Consider the following 17075-nt stretch of genomic DNA (forward strand, 5'->3'; position numbering starts at 1 on the left):
CCCGACCTCTTTGGAGCAGTCCCTCAGAGCTGTCTCCCAGGCTACAGTCCTCAGGAAGACCCTGACTAATACTTAAACTCACAACTCGCATGTTGTGCATGTTGCTTTGACTCTACAAATGGACGGTGCAGCCTATAATCAGCCCAATCTTAGATGAAAGGAAATATGGCAGCGGCACAGAGGAATCCAAAGGCCAAAAGTCCGCAGACGGACATGTCAGTGAGAGGCAAACGACGCGCCTCGCAGAACTCCACGAGGGACTGGTGGCTTGGGAACACCAGATGCCATGGGGGTGAAGAGCAGGGCTGAGGGAGAAAAGGTGGAAAGTCAGTAAAAGAACTGCGAGCTAGTGGGAAGCAGTCACATAGCACAGGGAAATCAGCTTGGTGCTTTGTGACCACCTAGAGGGGTGGGATAGGGAGGGTGGGAGCGAGGGAGACGCAAGAGGGAAGAGATATGGGAACATTTGTATATGTATAACTGATTCACTTTGTTATAAAGCAGAAACTAACACACCACTGTAAAGCAATTATACTCCAATAAAGATGTTTAAAAAAAAAAAAAAAGAACTACGAGCTCCCCCAGATCCCTGCCACCTCACACAATGATGCCGCCAGGCTACCGCTCTCCTCTTCCAGTGCCGTGGATAGGGTTGCCAGATAAAACACAAAAGGCCCAGTGAAATCTGCATTTCAGATAACAAATGACTGCGTGGGACACACTTACACTACAAAAGCATTCCTCATTCATCTGAAATTCCAATTTTACTAGACAATCTCTATTTTGTTTTTCTTTGACTAAATCTGGAAGTTCTATCTATGGAGAAACTGAATCGGAAATATGCTAAACTTTGAGATGAAAGCTCCATGGAGACTGGGGAAGAAGCCAGGGGCAGAAAACAAGCGGTTTAAGTAAAATCATACCAAATGATGCCCCTCTCAGTAATACTGTGCAACTCAGCTCCAAGGGCCCTGCCAGTCAGAACCACTTCTTCCACCTCTAGTCACCACTGGAAGAAAGCAAAGTAAGAAGGTAGTGGGCAATTCTATGGGGACCCTCTCAGTGACAGAGAAAATACCAAGTGACTTGGGAGGTCCCCCAGTGAAGCAGCTAGTCCTCTGCTGAACCATTCTATGGAGAAGCCCACCATTCGACAAGCCTCCCACCTTGCTCCCCTGCACGTATAAGACCCACTGATTTTTGCCTAACTCTTAATATGGGCAGAAAACAGAAGACTACCAGACATTTAAAGGAAGCCTTGTAACATGGGTAACAGTAACTGACAACAAAGCAGGAAAAGACTCCTAAGACAGAAAGGTAATATATGGAGGGGGGGAAAAAAAAAAAAACAACTCTTAAGGATAACTGATACCATGTTAGAGAGAAGAAAAGGTATCGTATTCACAAAAGAAGAATATCATGCTATTTTATAAAGGAATAATAAAGGAGTAAGAAAAAACTGAAAGTTAAAAATACCACAGTCGACATTTTAAAACTCTGTTTACCCTAAAGATGGTAATACCTCTCAGAAAATAAAACAAATGGGCAGACAGATGGAAAACTGGAATAAAAAATAAGAATACTGGGAGGATCCACTCAAGAAGAGCAACGTGCAACTGACAAGAGGTCCTGAAAGGGAGAGCCTGGAAGAAAAAAGTTATCACAGAACATAAGAATATTCTCTAAAACCAAAAACGTGACTTCCTGCACTGACAGGGCCCACAGAACGCACAGGACCAAGAATGAAAACAGCACCACACCAGACCCCTTGGCATGGCCCTTCAGAACACCAGTGTTGAAGAAGATTTTTAAATAACTGGAGGGCTCAAATGGTTTGGCGGTAGGTAGACACCACATTTCAGGGAAACTAGCCTCACGGTGGCACACTGAGATTGCCTACTGAGACAGTGACCTCAGTGACTTGGTACGGCCTTCTGGGTGGTGCCGGGGGCAGTGCCAAGGGGTACGTGGGGTGAACTGAGCTGGATCACCCCTGAGCAGTGGTCCACACAGCCTGCGCACAAGAGAACAATGCATCCACCGGCTCTCACGTTGGTACAGTTGGCCCCCTCACAAGAACCCACGTTTAGTGCCAAGTGTTCTGCGCACAAATGGAGGTTCTGGACTCAAGGCCTGATCGTACGTAAGTGACACAGGGAATGAGAAAGCACTCACAATATTTACAAATAAAAACAATTTAAATAACTGTCGTTAATTGATAATAGTACACGAAATTGGGAAATCTCACCGCAAAATCTAGATTTCTGGGTAGTACTGACGCACATGAAGATCTGACAACATCAAGCTCATCCTCTTGGAACAACTGGCTACAACTTAACAGTAGATACCTCTTTCAGATCAAGCACGCAGACTGGCCACAATCTCCATCATTCCCTGTTATCCTCAAACTCTGAGGTCAATTGTCCGTTGCCATTTATCATTGAATGGGCACTCTTTTTCATTGGAAAATAAACCTTTCCGTTTAAGCTGATCGGCATCACCCACATTCATCAACAGCCTAACTCCTGTAGGCACTTGAGTTGCTAGTCTGCTTTACGGAGCTGTAGCACGGCATCTCGATACTACCAAGTCAAGCTACCACTTCAATGTTTTATCATGAAGATGATTTTGTTCAAAGGGAGTCCATGGCATGGGCCAGGGATGGAAACTCTCTCCTTAACTAACCAATCAATTATTCTGGACCTCAGTTTCCTTCTACAAGAAGGATCTTGTGATATTAACTTGCTAAGTAATGTAGTAGTCATGTAGTAAGACTACCCGTCTATTTTCTACTGGGAAAAAAACATGGCTGAGAACAGAATATTTCCATTATTAAAACCAAAGTTCTATTTCATGGCTTCTTCCTCATTTGACCCAACTCAAACATGCGACCCCCATTTCATGCAACAGTATTTCATTGCATTCCTGGCTTGTCCTTTCTCTATTTTCTCAATTCAGAGAATAAGAAGGGGAAAGTGACAGTAACTCACGGTTCAGTATCTTAGAGAGATTCAAGACTGTAGACTCAATGCTTCCATCTTAGTAAAGGGACCTTTCACAAACTCAATAGAGGGTGTCTCTGAAAATTAAGGAGAAAAAGATCAATAGCCTGGTGTTATCGGTAACAGCTGCGACAATTTATCAAGGATTTGATTTAGGCATGTTTCACTTGGCCCTGACTAAAAGTGGAGATTCTCTGAAACTCACCTGTAAAATTAGGACATCCCTAATTGTGGGATGGGGTTTAACTCAGCCCACCTCACGTGCTATTTCAGGCAAAGGGATAAAACCTTCAGGCAGAGTGCAAAACCTAGAAGAATGGAACTCTATGGCTGCTCAGTGAACTCTGCACGGTCCAGGCTGCTGGAGAGGATGTGCAGCTAAGGGAGTGAGGTGGTACAGATGAAGAGTTATGGTGGGGATTTTGCAGAACCCTTCGGGGAGATGGTAAATGATATTACACCGGATGTGTTCACAGTCTGGAAATATACTCAGATTCTTTGGACTAAGCCTTTCCTGTCTTCTCTGTGACATTCATAAATGTAACAGCAGCCACCTTTTGTTCAATAGCAGGACTGCCTCTCGCTGCGTTAGGTGCGTGATATCCACCTTCTCTGATCTTCACTGCTACGTGCAAAAGGCGCATCCACCCACCGTTGACTCAAACTTCCATTCATTCTACACGTTTTTTGAATTCCAGCTTCGTGCCAGGGCCATTGTGCTGAGCACTGGGGATGCAGTTGTAAACAAAACACTCAAGGTCCCTACGTTCCTGAAGCTTAGAGTCTGAGGAAGAGTAGACAATGACTAGTTGGACAAAAAATTACGAGAAATCAGTAAGCACTGTGAAGAGAATTGAGACAGGGAGATGGGGAGATATAATAGTGCTGGGTGATTACTATACGAACGTGGTTGTGAACTGTAATTAATCCTATGACAATACAATACGAGGGGACTATAAAGAAATACATAATGAGAGTCAATTTAACTTAGACTGTGGGGAGAGTGTCAAAAAAGACCAGTGTAAGTAAGTGGCATTCAGGCTGAGACTTGAAGGATCAGTGGGTGAGTTAGGCAGAGTATAGGTAGGATGGGAGGTGAGAGGTTGGGCCGTAAGCAACAGGAACGGTACAGGCAAATGCCATGAGGGGCAAAGACCTCAGCCTGTTGGAAGCACTAAAATAAGGCCATAGCAGAGATAGTGAGTCAGGGAGTGGGGGGAGGAGAGGTGGAAAGGAAACTTACACAAGGCAAACCCTCGTGGAGGCCAGTGCCATGCCCAAGGAAACAGAGGTTCACAAAGGTTAAAGAACAGTCAAGGATCCCAAATGTGGTGATAAAGACTGGATTAGAATCCAGGACTATCAAACTATAGAGTTCATCATGCTTTTTCTGCTATACATGCTATCTCTTTTTGTACTAAGAGACAAGGAGCACGTGCACACACGCACACACGCACACACACGCACACACACGTCTTCCTCTTGAACCAAGACTAGCAGCTTAGAAGCATATCCCTGTGGTTTGGCTGGATGCGTGCGTTTTTTGCTAAAGATGACCTGGTATCGTCCAGCCCATTTCATCCCACATTAGAAGTCATACCAACATCTGCCTGTCTCAGTGGGGACCCAGGACTGACCATCCAAAGTCAAAACTGTGCTGGAAGCACTTAATACCTAAACTTCCAAGGCCACTGGCAAGTCAGAGGAGAAAGGAATAAACAGAGTCATTATACTTCACTCTTGTAAATCATCTGAGGGCCTCCATCATTTTTGTCGAGTTATTTTAATTGCTCTCATTTGCAGGAGTAAATTAGGTGTAGCATTGTTCTCTGTTCAGATGGGTGCCAGGAAGAAACTAAATGAGCAAAAAATGAAAACCCCTTTCCAAACAAAAGCCCAAACTCTGCAAATGAAATTGATTTGTAAACCTTGTCAAGGTAGTTTCTAAGGCGAATCTATTCAGGGCATCGTGGGGTTTTTAATCAAGGTCTTGAAAAATTGTTCAATTAACACATGCATCTGACACCAGTAAAAGAATTCCTTGCATAGAACTCGCAAGAGCAGGGCCTCACAGCTGTATGGTCTCCATCTGAAAACTCAGGACAAAAAATGGATGTTTCCTATAGCCAAGCTATTGGAAGTTTGTTCAATTGCCTGCTCCAATACATGCTAAGTAAAATGATGATTAGGGAAGTAATTTGGGGAATGCAGGCAACTGACACACTTCTCTGTTTGCCTAGGTAATGTATTTCTGTTTTCTCCCCACCAATTTGGGTTGTTCTGACTAATTTGCTGCTTAATGACCTAACCACAGGAAGGTAAACAGGGAAAGAAAGATTTGATTCAATTCAGCAAACTTTTAATGAGTGCTTACTCTGTACCAGCTGTAGAGTAAGGCTCTGGAGACAGTCTACAATCAGTGATGGAGAAACAAAGGGCCCAGGATGTACGGTCGTGCTGGAAACTGTTTCAGACCCCCAGTGTCATTCGCAAGGACTCACACAGGCATTTAGGCAGTTCTGGGGAGCACACATGTTGGATTTCCCAAAGCAGTTCCAATTTCAAGCATTTTGCGCTGTTGCCCGGAGACCAGCAAAATATTTCCCAACATTTGAAAATCCAACCTAGACTCATTCTTACCTGGAGACACCCCGTTAAATTAGTCCTTTGTGTGACCATGTGACTTGAGTTTAGATTTTCAAACTACTTTTTGTCAACTATTTTTTGTAGATTTTGTATATGTTGTGTAAATTATCATCTGTGTTGGCCCTTTCACTGAGAATGTTATTTCTGCAAATTAAATGCACCTAGCAATGGAGTAGTGAGTTTACACCCAACTGCCTCAAGGCTTGAGGGTGGAATTTTTCCGATTCCATTAGAGGTATGAGACTGGAATGAAATTAATCTGATAGTAATAATCAAGAAGTCCCACTTGCTCACAAGAGGCCCACCTAAGAAGCCTAATACCTACAGAGACACTCTGTTAAGTAGAATTAGCGCATGTGTCGAGAACAGGCCTAGATTAAGTAGGGGTGAAGGTTAGGAAAGATGGTGAATCGGGAACCAAAATATAGTACAAATCCCCAAACAGCTCTCAGAACTAAGCTTTAATGCAGTCTTCCCAAACTATTTAAGTAAAGCTGTATGATGTTGCCATTTCTGTAGGGTAAAAGTGGTCAAATATTGGCAACTTCACATGGTTCAAATTAATATGTTTAGGCCAACCCTAGATCTAGGAACTGCCCCTCAATAAATAAAAATCAGAAGGGGTGGTGAGGGAGGAGGAGCTTTTGATCAAACATTTTAGGCAAATCCTTGTAGATTAAGCACCCACATTAGCATATTAAAGTCCCTGAGAGGTCTGGGAGTAAACAAACCTGTTAACTCCACTTCCCAAATGTCTTGGATTTTGGAACTCTTATTTCCCCCACAGGAAACCCTGAAAACATTTTGGGAAATATTGCCTTTCAGTATCCAAATATGTCATAAATAAGAACAGTGGTAGGTGACACGTCACTAGGGAATGACAGAGTGTGTGTTGAAAAATGTGGCTTTGGGGTCCCCAGTTGTTTCAGTACAACATCTGCAGATATAGTTCCCAAGATAATCAGAGGAACTATGCCTGGATTGAAAATGAGTTATCTTCATGAGCAAGATATTTTGAAAAACATAAAATTCACCGTCATAGATGTGAGATGACAATCTGAGAGAAATAAATCCTCTCATTTTTCAGCTAAAAAATCCCTCAATTCTTATCCACACATATTCTCAAGTAAATAGACTGCAATGAGTAGGGGTGACAATTTTCTTTCCTCATGTTCATAATATTGACTTCCTGAATTATTACTTTTGGGTACCACTGATAGGATTTGCAAATGATTTGGTTCCCTAAAATCTTAATCAAACAGTGTTCAACAAAGTGGAAACTTTAACAATGTAGAAAGCTTGTGCATGAGGCACTTGGATAAAAAGAAACAAAATGAAATCTGCTGTTATTAAAACAATAGCCACTACTTTGGAGAGACTAGGGGCAGGACAGGAATAAAGACGCAGACGTAGAGAATGGACTTGAGGACACGGGGAGGGGGAAGGGTAAGCTGGGAGTGAGAGAGTCGCACTGACATGTACACACTACCAAATGCAAAATAGATAGCTAGTGGGAAGCAGCCGCATAGCACAGGGAGGTCAGCTCGGTGCTTCGTGACCACCTAGAGGGGTGGGATAGGGAGGGTGGGAGGGAGACGCAAGAGGGAGGGGATATGGGGATATATGTATATGTATAGCTGATTCACTTTGTTATACAGCAGAAACTAACATACCATTGTAAAGCAATCATACTCCAATAAAGATGTTAAAAAAAAAAGATTGGTTCAATACACTCCCAAGTAACACAGACTTAATTCTAAAAGGGTTCTGTCATTCAATAATTGGATATGTTACTGAACTGTTGTTAGAATTGATTTTCCTCATCTGTAAAATAAGGAGGGATTTCCTAAATACTTCCAGAGGCTCTACTGAATCCCCGCTGAACTCTTTCTTTCCATCATACTTTTTACATTCTCTATTTTCTATCCCATTTATTTATATGCCTATATTATCCCTCCTTCTAGGCCTTTAGTACAAAAAGAAGCAAGAACTAACTCTGATTCGTCTTGGTTTTCCATATACTGCCTAATGATGGTTACAGGTGCAGTTCTAGAAACAGAGTACCTCAGATGGAGTCTTGATTCTGTCCCCTACTGGCTGTGTGACCCTGGGCATTTGTTTAAACTTTGTACCTGAGTTTCCTCCAACATCATGTTCGGATTATAATCATACCTATGATATGTTTTGTTTAATCCATGCTCTGCACTTTGAACAGTGAGTGACATGTGCTCACCCCTCAATAAATGTTAACTCTTGGGACTTCCCTGGTGGCCCAGCAGTTGAGAATCCGCCTTCCAATGTAGGGGACATGGGTTCGATCCCTGGTCAGGGAACTAAGATCCCACATGTCGCGGGGCTACTGGGCCCGCATGCCACAACTAAAGAGCCCGTGTGCCGCAACTACAGAGCCCACACCCTCTGGAGCCTGAGTGCCACAACTAAAGAGAACCCCACGCGTGCCACAACAAAAGATCCCGTGTGCTGCAACTAAGACCCAATGAAGCCAAAAATAATAATAATAATAAAATAAAATAAATAAAATAAATGTTAACTCTTTCCTACTCTTGTTAGGTCCTTAGCAACTATTTGTTGATTCAGTGAATGTATGGGTAATAATAGCGGGCTAATATTCCTTCCTTATCATGAAAATTTTTTTTCTACTTTTAATAACTCTTTTAATGCCACCTCAACTACCTCTGAGTAGCAAAAACGTATTGCTTTAATCCTACCAGCCTCCAAAGGAATGGTGAAATTTCAGTCTATCTTCTTACATGCAAACTTCCTTTGAAATATTGTATTTTCCTTCCTATCACTTGAGAATAAGACTTCTTCACATTTTGCTGTAAGATCTTTGATGAAAGATGCAATTTTACGAATATAACCCTGAATCACATTGATGCTAAAGTTGGGGGAGTAATTACTCTGAATTAATGGAGCTTGCATTCCCATTATCTGTCTAGTACACTAGCTGGGAGCTTCTGTAGATACAGTGTATATATGAGAGAAGGTGAGCCCGGCCAAGGTAATCTCTCCCACTGGCTCCATCCCAGTCCAGCCTTGCCCAGATTTTGTATAGTATTTTAACCCCTATAATTCTCTCTTTCATTGACAGTTCACAGTGGATTAGAGATAAAACTCAAGATTTGTTCTAGTGCTGTTAATCCAGTAGCCCCTAATCACATGTAGTTTTTGAGCATCTGAAGCATGGCTTGTCCAAAATAAAACTAGTTCCAAGTGTAAGATATACACCAGTTTTCTAAGACTTAATACTAGAAAAAGTAAAATATCTCATTAATCATTTTTCTACTGACTATAAGTTGAAATGATAGAATATGTTGGGTGCACCGGGTGAAATATAGTATTAACATTAATTTCAACTGTGTTTTACTTTTTTGTATGTAGCCACTAGAAAATTTAAAGCTGTATAAGTAACTCAAGTGTATGGCTTGTTTCCTATTTTTATTGGACGGCACTGATTCAGTGCATAACCTACGTCCAGAATACTCCCTGAGACAGTCCCTGTCATCAATTCCTCCTATGTGTTCTCTCACTGTATAAAGACGTTCAATGAGGAATTATTATTCTTATTTTAGATTTAATAAAATTGGGAAATTCTGGAGACTAAAAAACCCCCCAAAAAAGCAACTAGAACATTGAATTTTACGTTTGTCTGACTCCAGATTCAGGTTCTCTTGGTTGCACCAGACTCCAATTTGGTGGCAAACTGCCCCAATAATAAATAACACTAAATCCTTGTCTCTGGTTGGATATTCCAGAGGCAGACGCTGAGATGGAATTTGGGGTATGGTTCGTTTATTAGAATCAGCATTTGAGGAAGAAAGGGGAAGGAAGGAAGACTGGGCAGAGGGCCAAGTCAAACCATGACGAAGACCCAAGAAAGCCCCCAACAACCTGGCGGGAAGCTCTAGTCCTAACGATGCCTGTCAGAGTGACCCCTCCTTGGGCCAAAATAGGCCGCAAACCTCTGACGTGCTCGGCCACTGCCTGTGCGCTGTTCTGGAAAGGACATGAACTAGGGTTGGGAGGCTTTCTGCCACGAGACAGACCCTGACAGAGCTGAAAGCTGGTCTGTCTGCTGACCAACATCCCCGCAGCTGTATATCCTATAAATCTTTGAAGGATCTGGGTGGCGCATCCTTTACTGAGAAAGATATTTCGTAATTATCTTGATTTGTTGGTTTTAATTCCTCTTTTCTTCTTCTATATAACTCAAGGAGAAATGCTTCTCCTCCTGCCACCCTGCACACAAAGAAACAGTGGATTTCAGGCTCAGAGACTTGGCAGGCAATGGAATCTACCTATAGCTTGATAATATTACTTGTTTTTAATTGCGTTTGTTTTTCATTTGTTTTTATAGTTGTATTCTACTTACAAAAATGTATATTGGTTTTCTGTGTGTGATTATATAAAATTTTTTTTCTAAAAACTTATTTTTAAAAAGAAGCAATTAATTGAAACGTGCCAAGTGAGCCTATTTAATTTAATGCAAATTAGAAGCCTCACTAGCCTGAGACAGAAAAGGACCAAATTTGAAGAGACAGAGCTCACTCTTCATAGGGGAAATCAAGAGGACGGGCAGTCATTCCAGCTCAAGAGATGTGCATTATCAGTGAGGTGTGGGAGCAGAGAAAAGCACAGAGCAAACTACTGACACAATTGTTCATGATTTCTTCTGGAATTGGACCATGTCAGAATCAACTTTGCTACTACAAGATTACACATTTGTGTCAGTTTCCTCTCTTAAGTCTTGGACCTGTTACCAAAGTCTGTTATTTCACACTGCACTGTTGTTATGTGGGGTCCTTGCTCTTCCAGCCTGATGCCCTATGGGCATATCCAAAGAACTTCTCGAGTAACTGAGATCAAAACTTAGTAGAACTTATATCCCAATATGAAAAGATTGATAAGACATTTCAGTATTGCAGCGTTGGGGATCGGGCCTCTACCTCTTACTCTGATATGTATGAAAAAATAACAGAAGAAACTGGTAAAGGTTATGCCTTCTAGGGAGAAGGTTGAACTTGGGAGAAACTAGGGGAAGTGGATGAGAGAAAAAACATATTTCAATACTCCTCTCTTTTGTTTGAATGTTTCCCCAAGGTTATGAATTACTGTGACAATTTTTAAACTGGGTTAAATCAAAACGTAAATACCAAAAACCAAAAAAGCTGGCCGGCCAAGGATATACAGCTACAGAGCACCACTGCAAGCCCACAGGGAGCTGTCCTCTCTCTGGGGTGTTTAAAGAGGAATCGTCCAGCAGCAGCGTGTCAGAAGAGTTGCTCTAGGGATGAAAGAACCTGAGGAGACACAGCAGGGCTTTCTGAGTTTCTGGAACCTACCAGCTGCTGATCATGGGGGTCAACGAAGAACACAAACAAAGGAGCCAGCACAGAGGAGAGAAGCTTCCACTGAGAGCAAGCGCTCAGGAGCACAGTGTTATCTACAGGGAATTCCCACTGGCTGAAGTCTCCACCGACACAACACAGGGTGTGAGACCCAGAGGCTTCTGTTCTCAGCTCCATCCCTCATTCTACCATAATCTGTCAAAGCAGTTACCAGTATCCGAGTTTTATTGACTGATTTTTCATCTCTCTTTCTGCCATCACACAAACATAACCCTAAGGGAGCAGAGATGTTGATTTTTTCAACTGCATTATTTCCAGAATCTAGAACAGTTCCTAGAGCCTTAATAAATACTTGCTGAATGAATTAATATACTGAGAGATGAGACATTTCTTAACAAGCCTCCCTGTCCAACTATGAGATACTTATAAAACAACTCAACAAACGTGTCTAACTCAGTGCCAGGAGACCACCTATAAAACTGAGACATGAAGACGTGGTATTAAGTATACAATGGAATACTATGCAGCCATAAAAAAGAATGAAATAATGCCATCTGCAGCAACATGGATGGACTTAGAGATGATCATACTAAGTGAACTAAGTCAGACAGAGAAAGACAAATATTATGATAGCACTTATATGTGGAATTTTAGAAAATGATACAAATGAACTTATTCACAAAACAGAAACAGACTCACAGACATAGAAAACAAACTTAGGGTTACCAAAGGGGAAAAGGGGTGGAGGGATAAATTAGGAGTCTGGGATTAAAATATACACGCTACTATATATAAAATAGATAACCAACAAGGACCCACTGTATAGCACAGGGAACTATACTCAGTATCTTGTAATAACCTGTAATGGAAAAGAATCTGAAAAATAATATATATATGTACATATGTATAACTATCATTTTGCTGTACACCTGAAACTAACACAACATTGTAAATCAACTATATTTCAATAAAAATTAAAAAAAAAAAAAACGGACACATGTATTCCCTCTGGTTTCAGCCCAAGCTTAATTACAAAATATAATGGAGGAACCACTACTTTAGAAGCTTTTGTCATTAAAACACATCACCTTAATGACTATGAGGTCTTCTCCTCATGTGAGGAGCAAATAAAACTCTCAGATAATGATGATGTAGGTATTTCCATTCTGCTCTACTAATATGCTTCTACCTTCTTCTGAAATAATTACTAAGCATTGCCACAATTTTGTTTCATTATCCCCTATTAGCATAATGTAGACGGTCGACTAAAATTCAATGGAGACTATTCATATAAATTGAAAAAAACAAGTAATTAATATATGATATTCATTGTAAGGATCAACTTCAGTTCTTCTTCATTGGGACTTTTGTTACTATGGTTGTAGGGCAAAAGCATTTCCCTTGGGTGTCCCTCAGACCCTCTGACCTTTCTGACCACTTTCGCATTATCTCCTTTACTGGCTTCTCCTCTGCTCATCGCAGTAGATGTGGGGATTCATCATGCTTTCATTCTTAGGGCTCTTCACACTCACCCATGATTCCACAATCCCATAATGTTACCAACTCATCATAGAATTATTTCAAAGCCCGACCTTGCTTCCTCTCTGACATCGCTGCTAAGGTCTAATCCCATACTTCTAATCCTTCCTTCCATCCTCACAGAATTCCTTCAGTGTTTTCAAATTTGATGTGTTCTTTTTCCAGATTCCTTGTTTACATCCTTACCCCCATTCTTCATCCATGTTCTCCATCTCAGTGAAAAACACCAACATTAGACCTGCCTGTTCAGCCCTCAACATCTCTTACCGGGACTATTACAGAAGTCCTAGCTCCAAAGTCTTAAATATTTCCACCCTACCTTGTATTCACCATGTATTGTACTTCCTGAGAGTGCTCTATGTATCAATACAATGTGGAAACATACAGGTGATGCCCTTTCTAAAAAAACCCTGTAAGCGCCACTGGGCACAAGACCAAAATATAACATTTCTCAGCATGGTACTATCCCCTTGCTTATCCCAATTTCAATCCCCACTATATCAACTCACACACCACTATTTTTCAAGCAAATTAATCTATTTGCTAATACCCAGAAAGCCTTTACAGTTGATCTCTCTTTGGGGACTGCCCTGTCTACTTTCTCCACCTGGTGAATGATGAAGCTTTCCTTCATTCAAGATCAATATTGAAAATCTTTTCATATATGACACTCTTTTCCACCCCCTTATTACTCACCTAACATACTCTCAGATTCATTTGCTGATAACTCCATGAACGTCTACCATAGAAGTTACCATATTACATTTTAATAACTATTATGCTGGTATCTGCCTTTCATCTATAGAGAATATAAGCACTCCAGAGGCAAGATTCATATTTTAGTGTTTGTTATAGTTTTGCATTCCTGTCCCAGCAAGTGTTTGCATATACTGGGGGCTCCATGGACTGTTTTGTATAGATAAATAAAAAACGGAACGATACAAAAGAATAACAAATTATATGACCGTGGGTCCCAAAGGAAGTGATGGTAACCACTCAGGAAGCTATCTATATAGTACACGTGGAAAACTCCTCAGTCTAAAAATACTGCTTTGGCTATTCCATTTTTCTCTTGACCCTGTACCATCCTACCACACAGGACTCAGGGACAAAGAATCTAACTCTTAAGATGGGGATTCTGGACATTAGTAGTCCTTTGCAGTACATGCTTGAGAAATGTGGGCTTACTCAGCTTCCTCCCACTCCTTTTACAAAGCTTTCCTGGCCATGAAGTTTATGATACTTTCAGAGCTCAAGTATTAATGTTTAACACTCCTCCCCTGGGCTGGGTAATGAGTGCAGCATAGCAATCTCTCTTTGTTACCTCCTGACATTCCTGAATTACCCAACAACAAATAGCAGGCATCCATTCTGTGGCTGACATTTGAATCTGTATTCTCTGTAATGATTACCATTTATCAATGATCAGCTATTGATTACTCCCATCTGGGTCTGCAACTTGAATGAAGGTAAGCTGGATACATACACTTTCACACTGGCTTGGTGCACAGAAACCGAGCCTGAGCTGGGTAAATGAGGTGTCCAGATACAAAATGAATAGCACCAATCCAAATTATATTAACTTTTAATGAGGCAAGATTAAAACAGCTCCAGGAACTCAGAGTTCTTGGGGAGGAATAAAACTCCAGGCTGATGAAATACCATTTTGACTAGCTTTGCAGATGGTGGGATTCTGTTTTCTCAGAATTTTGCACACTTCCGTGCAGTTGAAATACCTATTAAAATACATACTTCACAGTGATTGCTTGCATCTCGGCACCTCTTTGATGGAGGCCACAGAGCAATGGGATTTGAATCAGAGGGGAAAAGATGCCTTGGGAAACTTCCTAAATCATTAAACTCAGCACTGAGATCAGCTCAGCACCACCAAAATGAGGTACAGATTTGGGGAAGTTGGAGAACTAACTGCAGGGTTTTAAAAACTTGACCAATTACCATGTTTTTAATAGGAATTCTGGGAAATTTGAACTTGGATCCCCAATCTGCTACTGTTAAAAAAATGGAAAAAAAAGGAGTGGCCAAGATGGCAGAGTAAGAAGACCCTGACCTCACCTCCTCCCACAGGTACAACAAAATCACAGCTATTTACAGAGCAACTATTGATGAGAACAACCTGAAGACTAACAGAGAAAATTTTCCACAACTCAAGCTATAAAGAAGGAACCACAATGAGACAGGTAGGAGTAGCAGCATAGATAAGACGCATGCCTCAGGGTAGGCAACCCACAAATGAGAAGATAATCACAATTGCAGATGTTTTTCCCAGGAAGTGAGGGGTCTGAGTCCCACATCAGGCTCCCCAGCCTAGTGGTCCTGCACTGGGAAGAAGAGCCCCAAGAATGTCTGGTTTGAAGATAGATGCAAAAATTCTCAATGAAATAGTATCAAACTGAACTCAACAATATATTGAAAGGATCATACACCATGTTTAAGTGGAATTTGTCCCAGGGATGCAAAGATGGTTCAATATTTGCAAAGCAATAAATGTGATGCAAAACACTAATAAATTAAAGAATAAAATAATACGATCATATTAATAAATGCAGGAAAAGCATTTGACAAAATTCAACATCTACTTATGATAAAAACTCTCAACAAAGTGGTTACTGAAGGAACATACGTCAATGTAATGAAAGCCATATATGACAGGCCCATGGCTAACATCACATTCAACGGCAAAAAGCTGACAGCATTTCCTCTAAGATCAGGAAGAAGACAAGGATGCCCACGATCATCACCTTTATTCAACACAGTGTTGGAAGTTCTAGTCATTGCAACCAGACAAGAAAAAAGAAATGATAGGGATTCAAAATAGAAGGGAAGAAGTAAAACTGTCATTGTTTGCAGATGACATGATACTATATATAGAAAATCCTAAAGCCACCACCAAAAAACAATTAGAATTAATAAATGAATTCAGGAAAGTTGCAGGATAAAAAATTAATCCACAGATCTGTTGCATTTCAATACACTAACAACAAACTGTCAGAAAGAGAAATTAAGAAAACAATCCCATTTACAGTGGCACTGAAAAGAATAAAATACCTAGGAATAAATCTAACCAAGGAGTTAAAAGACTTATATTTGAAAAACTATAAAACACTGATGAAAGAAGCTGAAGATGACACAAACAAATGGAAAGATATGCCATGCCCATGGGTTGGAAAAAAATAATATTGTTAAAATGACCATACTACCCACGGCAACCTATAGATTCAACGTAATCCCTATAAAAATACCAAAGGCATTTTTCAGAGAACTAGAAAAACGATCTTGAGAAAGAAGAACAAAGCTGGAGGAATAGTGCTTCCTGATTTCAAACTATACTTCAAAGCTACAGTAATCAAAACAGTACAGTACTTGCACAAAAACAGACACATACATCAATGGAACAGAATAGAGATCCCAGAAATGAACCCACATTTACTTACTGTGCAGTTAATCTATGACAAAAGGAGGTAAGAATGTACAGTGGGGAAAAGACAGCCTCTTCAATAAACAGTGTTGGGAAAACTGGACAGCTACATGCAAATGTAACAAACTGGACTACTTTCTCACACCATATACAAAAATATTAATAAACTCAAAGTGGATTAAACACTCAAATGTAAACCTGAAACCATAAAACTCCTAGAAGAAACCATAGGTAGTATGGTCTTTGACATCGGTCTCAGGAATATTTTTTTGCATATATCTCATTAGGTAAGAGAAACAAAAGCAAAAATAAACAAATGAGACTATATCAAACTAAAAATCTTTTGCACAAGGAAGAAACTATCAACAAAATGAAAAGGTCACCTACTGAATAGGAGAAGATACTTGCAAATGGTATATCTGATAATGGGTTAATATGCAAAATATGCAAAGAACTCATACAACTCAGCATCAAAAAAAGTGAACAACCTGATTTAAAAAAATGGATATTTTTACCAAAGAAGACATACAGAGGTTCAACAGAGGTATGACAAGATGCTCAACATTGCTAATCATCAGGGAAATGCAAATCAAAACCACAATAAGATATCACCTCACATCTGTCAGAATGGCTATTATCAAAAAGACAGCAAATAACAAGTGTTGGCAAGGATGCGGAGAAAAGCTAACACTTGTACACTGTTGCAGGGACTATAAATTGGTACAGCCACTATGGAAAACAGTATAGAGGTTTCCCCAAAAATCAAAAATAGAACTATCATATAATCCAGCAATTCCACTTCTGGGTATTTATTCGAAGAAAACAAAAATGCTAATTTGAAAAGATATACATATCCTTATGTTCACTGCAGCACTACTCACAATAGCCAAGGTATGAAAGCAACTGAAGAACCTAAGTGTCCATCAATATATGAATGGATAAAGAAGATGTCACACACACACACACACACACACACACACAGATGGACCTAGAGAGTAATATGCAAAGTGAAATAAGTCAGAAAGAGAAAGACAGACAAACACCATATGATTTTACCTATATGTAGAATCTAAGAAATAAAAA

The 17075-nt window shown here is 40.4% G+C and overlaps 1 protein-coding gene across 1 annotated transcript in view; it reads right to left on the reverse strand.

Moving 5' to 3' along the window:
• Positions 1-460: 460 nt before the first annotated feature.
• The window catches only part of LOC309637532 (uncharacterized protein), a 413691-nt gene continuing 397076 nt past the window's right edge, over positions 461-17075 (reverse strand). Inside the window, exon 6 of the transcript XR_014250596.1 lies at positions 461-3079. The gene's annotated coding sequence lies outside the window, so the exon portion shown is untranslated. The remainder of the gene's footprint in view (positions 3080-17075) is intronic.

Source organism: Balaenoptera physalus (genome assembly GCF_965194825.1).
Source record: "Balaenoptera physalus genome assembly, chromosome: 11".
Taxonomy (NCBI): domain Eukaryota; kingdom Metazoa; phylum Chordata; class Mammalia; order Artiodactyla; family Balaenopteridae; genus Balaenoptera; species Balaenoptera physalus.